Source organism: Eucalyptus grandis, chromosome 3 (genome assembly GCF_016545825.1).
Source record: "Eucalyptus grandis isolate ANBG69807.140 chromosome 3, ASM1654582v1, whole genome shotgun sequence".
Classification (NCBI taxonomy): Eukaryota; Viridiplantae; Streptophyta; class Magnoliopsida; order Myrtales; family Myrtaceae; genus Eucalyptus; species Eucalyptus grandis.
Window position 1 is genome coordinate 13,555,654 of NC_052614.1, and position 8,322 is coordinate 13,563,975.

The 8,322-nt window shown below is 45.1% G+C and overlaps 1 pseudogene; it reads right to left on the bottom strand.

The window, feature by feature from the left end:
• Positions 1-5,813: 5,813 nt before the first annotated feature.
• On the bottom strand, positions 5,814-7,879 carry LOC104451204 (annotated as a pseudogene).
• Positions 7,880-8,322: the final 443 nt, after the last annotated feature.

An 8,322-nucleotide genomic window follows, 5' to 3' on the forward strand; every position in this document is an offset into this window, starting at 1 on the left:
ATGACGAAGGAGGCCCTCTCGATCACAGTGTTATTAGGCTTTTTCACGAAAAGAATTGATTTCTCTAGACTACGATAAGGACCAAAACTTCAGAGTCTGATATGAGCTAGCTATGATGGGCCATACCATATCCAAATCCAAATTGGGCTTAGTTTAATTTCTCATGGACTGAAAGCCCGACAAGTCATTAAATATGTTGCTCGACATTTTTAAGAAAATGTCTTCCCGTTTACTCATTTTCCGTTAAACAAATGGTTAGTTTGGATTATTGTTTTTGTAGTTTGGTCAGCGGAAACCGCACACCATACATACTCGTGCTTAATCAATTGCTCATGGTTGAACCAATCCCTTCACATCATACCAGGCCAACAACAGCAAACTCGTTATCTTCGGTTTTTTGGAACCGCAACTCAAGGAAGTTAATTGAAAAATTCTCGTAAGATCGAAGATTCGATGACATAGATTACAAAATCGAGAACTTCAAGAAAACAGTGCAAGTTTAGTGATCAGTCGTACATATTTTCCTTCTTAATGTACATTCTAGGTTCATCTCTCGGGAGAATTGAGGATCTATTTGAAATGACCTTTACTTTACCATTTTACTTAGTTGGGGTCTTGCGACTCCGGCCCTTTACTTTTCTTAAATCCGAAATTACAAAAACACTTTTCACATCCATATATCACCGTTGAATTCCCCATTTGATTTTTTGATAATTTTTCGAAATCAGAATAGTAGTTTAAATTTTGGGGACATCGGAACCCGCCCCTTGAAAATAAGCCACCAGTCCTTAGTAATGCCAAACTAGCATTCATCAAAATGGCAAATTATAGCAATGACAATTCCATTATAATGGCGAAAATCGTATATACTCAAATCAAATAAAGAGATCGATTTATGACCTAAGAAGTACCGACATTCTCCGGAAGCCTTCGTGTCGTGTCTGACACTCTAACACGCGTCCGACACGCTCTGACACATTCCGACATGCGGTCAACGAGTGTCGAAAAATCCGATACATGGTTAACTCTTCCTAACACGTTCCGACACATGAGTCCGAAATTCCGACACGCGACTCCGACACGCACGGGTTAATTTTAAAAAAATTTCAATACTTGAGGGGTCAAAATATAAATATATGAAAAAATAATGAAAATAACAAAAATAAAGGAGAAAGAAGAAACTTTTCACTCTCAAGAAGCAATTTTTCACTCTCAAGCTTCTTACTTATAAGTTTTGACCTTCCCGTGAGTGACGATGGAACGCCCATCTTCTTCTCGAGCGTTGCAACGCTGCCCGCACAGAGTTAAAGTTGTGATTTTTTTTTTTTTTCCACCTCTCGCAAGTGTCGCTTGCAAGTTATCTCTTTTGGTCATATTTTCCATGGCGAATTTAGTTATATCATTTTCTTTTGGTCATACTTTGAGAGTTCTTGTCTTAGATTTTCATTTTCTCAAACCTTGTTTTGCAAAGGAGCACAAGCCGAACTCCGAACTCGATCTGGGACTATAAAAAATCTCATTAATTTCTGACAAATGTAAGAAAATAGGACACGTTCCTTCAAATTTACTCTTTTGTGTTTGCAATTTTTGAATTTCTCATTCAATATTTGTCAAATTAAAATAATAAATTATATTAACAAATGTTGGATTAATATTTTTAATATAAATTAAGTCTATGCTCTTTTTATTATTATTTATTTATTTTTGCATATATATAAATATATATTTAATATATAACGTGTCGGAACGTATCAGAATTCTCTATTTTTTGAGAAATAACGTGTTAGCGTATCGTGTCGTGTCGCATGTCGCGTGTCCGTATCAATGCTATATAATTTATTACATCATTATATACATGGGACAACAGAGCAAGCCTTAGGCAGGGAGACCCTATGTCTCCTTATCTTTTCACTCTTGTGTTGGAGATTTTTTCGGGTATTATTAATGATCGCACTTCTACGAAGGACTTTAAGTATTATTGGAGATGTAAATGGGTCAGCTTGTCCCACTTCTTCTTCGCTGATGATGTGTTCCTTTTCTATCAGGCTGACTAGGCCTTAGTGGCTTTACTTAAAAGAGGACTAGACATATTTTCCTCTTGGAGTGGTTTATTACCGAATAGGAATAAAGGTGAAGTGTTTCTCTTAGGTAGCTTGCCTTCTCTGAGAAACCGTATCCTTTGGGCGTTTGGTTTTCAGGAAGGTAAGCTTCCGGTTTGTTACTTGGGGGTACCTATTATTTCCTCCAGACTGGGTAAGGCAAACTGTATTACCTTAATCGACCATATTACTGCCAGGGTCCAATCTTGGACCCAGTGCTTTCTCTCCTTTGCAGGCAAACTTCAATTCATTAGATCAGTCCTCCATGCTATTTAGGCATTTTGGGCCAGTGTTTTTTCTTTACCAGCCTCGGTTTTGGATGGTATTGAAAGGATATTGAGACAGTTTTTGTGGAAGGGTTCTTCCCTTGGCTCTGAATGGGCTAAAGTAGCTTGGGAGGACATCTGTCTCCCCATGAATGAAGGTGGTCTTGGTATTCAGAGACTTAAAGAATGCAATAAGGCTGTGATGCTTAAATATATTTGGATTCTTTTCACGGATAAAAAATCTCTCTGGTGCAGGTGGATCCATTCGAATTTCTTAAAGAATGAGAATTTTTGGGTTTCACCTACTCCTTCTGTCTGCTCTTGGGTGTGGAAAAAGATCATGCAATTGAGAAAGGAATTTCAATTGTCCTTTGTTTGGAAAATTAGTAATGAATTGTCGATGTCTTTATGGTTCGACCACTAGCTTCCTATTGGTCCTCTAGGCTGACTTATTCCCACAATCTCTTATTGATGCCTCTGGTCTCCAAAAATACTCAATTGTCGCCAACCTCTTCCATCCACTGGGTCGTAGTTTTAGATCCCTCTTGGATTGCTAAGGTATAGCCCTTCCGGCTCTTTCCTTGAGTCGGGATAGGTTTTCTTGGAAAGGTGATTCCTCCTGTGTTTTTTCAGTTGCATCGGCTTGGCAAATTATGAGGAGAAAGAGGAGCCAAGTTCCCTGGGCCTCCTTTGTTTGGAACAACGCTATTGCTCCTAGGTATCAATTCCATCTTTGGCTTATTACTAAAAATCGTTTACCTACCCAAACTTGCCTCCTGTCTCATGGTAGAATTGACTACACTTGTTGTGCTTTTTATAATGATAAGCCTGATTCTATAGATCATATGTTCTTTGAATGTCATACTTCGGCGACACTTGCGCTTTTTTGGGCTACAAGATGTAACATTCCATGGCAAAATAGGTCCTAGATGGACAACATTCTTTGGCTTATGAAGTACCTCTCAGGAAAGGAATTTTTCCATTCCTTGTCTCTGTTTTCTTTTGAGGCTTTGTGCCATATTATTTGGAAGAAAATGAATGATGTCATCTTTCGTGGTGAAGCTGTGGTAATCTCAGCGTTGAAGAACCATCTTATTAAGGTTGTCAAGGACAAAGCTCTAACTTACAAGAATGTGCCCAACTCGTACAAGAACAGAAGACTTCAGAGAAGTTGGGGTTTTTATGCTTCTATTTTTGAGCCTATGTAGGTGGGTTCTTGCCGTTGTGACTCCTTCGAAGTCTTCCTTTTAGCAGTGGGTTGGTTCAATTTGTTGGTAGATGCGATCTAGCAATTGCTTGCTCCTGCGTTGCTTCGGCCGTCTTGCTGCTGTGCTGCCGTTCTAGCTAGGGGTTTTGTTGCCTTTTGTTTTGGTTGTTTTGCTTTTGTTGGTTGGTCCGCTTGTCTTGCGGTCCTCCTTGTTTTTCTTCGGCTCCCTTCCACTCGTCCTGACTTATTCCACTCGTCCTGACTTGTTGTCTTTATGAGTGTAAGTTTTTTGTGCTGAACCCTCTTGTATATTTTGGTTCTTAGCTTAATATATTCTTACCTAACCAAAAAAAAAAAAAATAGAGCGAGCGAGCATCTATACAGCAGAAAGACACGTGTCGGGCTTAAGAGGGCTCTCTCTCACACCACCGTAGCACACTGCTATTTCGTCGGGTCAAAAAGCGTCGACAACAAGTACTTCCGCCCTTTCACCCCTTCCGCGTTGTAGCTCGCGCCCATCCCCGACTCCACCAGCAGCTCCCCGGCATAGCCTGGGTACGACCCCTTCCCGAAGCTCCCCATGCAGGCCAACGCCACATCGGTCAAGGCGCCAGGCACGCCGGCCGTGTACCCGTCCCTGAACGAGTTCCTCACCGTCCCGGCAAGGACGCTCACGACGTTGATCACCATCCCGTCGGCCCCAACATCGTCGTTCAGCGCGACGAGCAGCAGCGACTGCGGGCCATAGATTGGCAGGTGGAATGGCCACGCACACTGCCCCGAGCACTAGCTCGCCGAGTCGCCGACCTAGATGAACGTTTGCTGCCCAATCAAGCCGTGGGTGCCTCAGCCGCTAACACCAAAGCGCTCAACAACGACGTCTTGGGCCGTGAGGATGAGGGCCAGCTCGCCGGCACTGGGCCTCGAGTTGAGCTTCTAGGCCAATTTGGTGATCTGAGCCCGCTTCAGCAATTTGCCCATGGAGCAGCTCTCGTCGTCGAGCTGGCTCGCCAACGTGATGCGAGTCTGTTTCTTGTCGGCCTTCTGCAGGTAGTTTTGGACAGTGCTCCACCACTTGGCAACGGAGGGGACCAACGGCGGCGGCTTGTGTTGGGTCTTTTGGGGAGTGAAGGAGAGGAAGAAGTTAGAGACGGTCGACTTCATGTGTGTGTGTTTAGGCAATAAGTTGGGTACACTGGGGAATTTAAAAGTGTCGGTACTACTGACTACACCTAGCTGCAAGTCGGTCATCTCATCCCAACTTAGCTATACACATGGTCGCTTAACCCTGATCCCTTGGCTCCTTAAAAAATGTTTCGATTCTCCAAAAATCTAGCTACCCTCCTACCTCCCTTCTATGCGGCGAAGCTACCTCCATCCCTAGTCCATCGGTGAATAGTGGGAAGGGACCCACCATGCGCTCGTTGACATGGGCATACATTCCAACAAACCTAAGAGTGACATGCCCCATTGGAGGCCCTATATCCACAACCAAAAAATACTTGATTCGGATAAACATCGTATCCAAGAAATCAGGATCTACAAACTCACCCTCTTGCCAAGTGAAGTCAATTAGTACTCCGTAATAGATCATAGGGTAGGCAGGTGGGAATGATATTTCTAGTAATCTGAAAAGATGAAGTCAGCAACTAGTGAGCCTAAACTCAGCAAGTAGAAGGTCCACCGATCTATACTACATAAATTGATCACCATACTAACAAGAAAAGCCTCAATATAAGGTTATCAACATACCTGAAAACATTTCCGAAATATAATAACTTTTTCCAACAAATAACTAATAGCCCGATTTAGAAGTGCTAAAGTTATATTTAATATACATTCATGATGCCATTGTCATTTGAAGAACCCTGTTATCCCCCGGGCATCTCCCACCCATTCAGCATCACAAGGATATATGGAGGAATTATATTACACCTCTCAGGCATTTGAAAAAATCCACTTAAAATATCCCTTTTGAAAACATCTCATAATTTTGTTCATGATGCATCAGATTAAAGTAACAAATCGAGGAGTGATTTTTGCATTTTTCTAAGATTTGTAGTTTCTTTGGAAGTTCGATAGCAAAATGACATCATATATAAAACTTTCACGAATCAACATTTTCATATCCTTAAAAGACATGTGCACTAATTGTGTAATGGGAAAATTAAATAGCCGTCCCTGTGAATTTTGAGCCCAAGTCGTTTTTTAATTGAAACATCCTAATATGGGAGCCCAATATAAGGAATCGTACAACAATTGCTTCATGTGTATGGCGGCTGCACGGATATTGATGCAAACAATTCCAAGTGACGGAACTGAAGTTGACACCACCAAGATAATATCCAGAGAAGAGGACTGTCAAAAGAAATGAGCGAACGAACTTAATCTCTTCTGGGCAAGAGCAGCACCTTGTTGACCAACTCGTCCAAGTTCAAGAACGACGACCCGGAAGGACACGTGGCCTCTCCGGCCATCTCCTTCCACTCCATCGCCTTCCTCTTCATCTCCTTCCCTCTCTCCCCCTCCATCAGCTCCCTCACCTGCCTCTCCACCTCCTCCCTCTTCACGTCGCCGTCGATCTCCATCCCGATCCCCCACTCCTCGAGGCTGTACCGGCAGTTCATCTGCTGCTCTGCAAAGAACGGCCAGCACACCACTGGCACGCCGGCCGCGATGCTCTCGATTGTGGAGTTCCAGCCGCTGTGGGTCAGGAACCCGCCGACCGCCAGGTGGTTTAGCACTCGCTCCTGGGGGCACCAGCTCGCCAGCAGGCTCCGCTCCCTTGTCGTGGCCGAGAACTCCGGTGGCAAGACCGCCGTGTCGCCGACGACCAAGTCGGGCCTAATAACCCACAGGAACGTCTGGCCGCTGTTGGCGAGCCCCCATGCGAACTCCACCAGTTGTGTCGGAGACATCACTGTGATGCTCCCGAAGTTCACGTACACGACCGAACCGGGCGGTTCCAAGTCGAGCCACTCGAGACAGCCCAGGTCTTCCTTCCACAGATTGGACCCGATCGACCTAGTGTCGTTATCGGGTAGTTGCTCCGTCGGGAGATGAAGGGGACCAAGGGTGTAGATGGGAGGGAATATGGACTTGAGAGCATCGAGGACCTCCTTCTCTAGTCGGTCGAACGTGTTGAAAACCATGGCCGAGGCTCTTTTCGCTCTCTCGGTCTCGACCAAGCAAAAGTCAACCATCGGTCGTCTGGGTCAGTGGTTCGGATGAAGCTTGGTAAGTCTCTCTGGCGGATGTTTGTCATACCGGGTATCCAATCGATGACGGTATCTAGGTACCCATTTGTTAAGTAGCTTGCATCTGCAAATTGAGAATCGATTAACTAAACTGTGTGACTATACGTTGCCACAGTTTTCATAAAGGATCCGTTCTGACCATGTCGTTTGATGTTTATAGTGTCACATGGCATAGTTTGTGTTGTCAATGCTTTTCTTATACTATTTTTTTTGGTCTAAACTTTCGTTATGTTTAGATAAGGAAAACATGAGAGTATTGTTGAAGGTCATAGGAAATGATTAAGTCATAAAGAATACGTAAGCTCCGGACAAAGTCAAGATTCTTACATGTCAAATTCTACTTTTAACAGTTGACTGAGTCAAAGTATTCCAGGACAGAACTATGAACAGCAAACCAAACCCACAAAAGAGAAATTAAAAAATCATTAGCCGTAAATCTGCTAAGTGAGATAACTTGAATAAATTAATGCATACCTTTGAGAGGAGTAAGGCCCCTGTCAATAAGACTGCGATACTGCACGTAACCCATGAAGCCGCACGCGCTCGTGGTCCAGAACAGGACCTCGGGCACGCCGACCGCCTCGGCGGCATCGAGCGTGAAGCTCATCGCGCCGTCCGACACCACGCAGCTCACCGGTGGGGATCCCGACGTCGCGCTTTCTTCATTGAGCCTCTCGAGCAGGTCCCGGAAGTAGGGCGAGCAGGACTTCTGCGTGGACTGGCAGAGGGCCGGGATGTCCTGGGTGGCGTCGGCGTCGGAAGGCGGTAGGCCGTCGGGGATGGCGTGGAACTGGAACGACGGGAGGCCGTCAAGGGAGGAGGGGCAGCGGGAGCGCAGGAGGCGGCTGTGGTTGTACTCGGTGTTGACGAAGGTGACGTGGAAGCCCCGGTGGTGGAGGAGCTTGGCGAGGTTGAGCATGGGGTTGATGTGGCCCTGGGCTGGGTAGGGGATGCACACCGCGTGTGGCATTTGGGTCATCTCTATCGAACTCATCTCTCTTTTCTCTTTCACTTCTCTGTGTTTTGATCGTTTCTCTTGCTGTTGCTGTTGCTCTTTTCTGGGCAAGGAAGAAGAGATGGGCGAGAGGAGTACGTGAGGCTTTGGCCTATTTGTAGGCGGGGCGAGACAATTGGGGAAGGACCGGTTAAACGTCGGTGAACAGTCCCGGCCAACTTGGAAGACGTGAGAGAGACGAGCGGGGAGGGACGTCGGCACTCAAAAAGCCAAGTTGGCGGACAACGTGAGACAGCGAGAGAGACGTGAGATTTGTTGGAAGATCTTGAATTCCAAAATGTGTGGTTATAAAAAAAAAAAAAATAGTAATTTTTTTTTTTTTTTTGATGACCCAGAAACCCCGAAAGCCGACAGCCGGCGGGAAAACCTGGGGCGACGCAGTTCGACCACCACACTTACGCCAACAAGTTAAATTACCCCAAGACGCACTGGGGATTTGAACCTCTCCCCTTCACGAGGGGGAGAAGGCCCAAAGCCG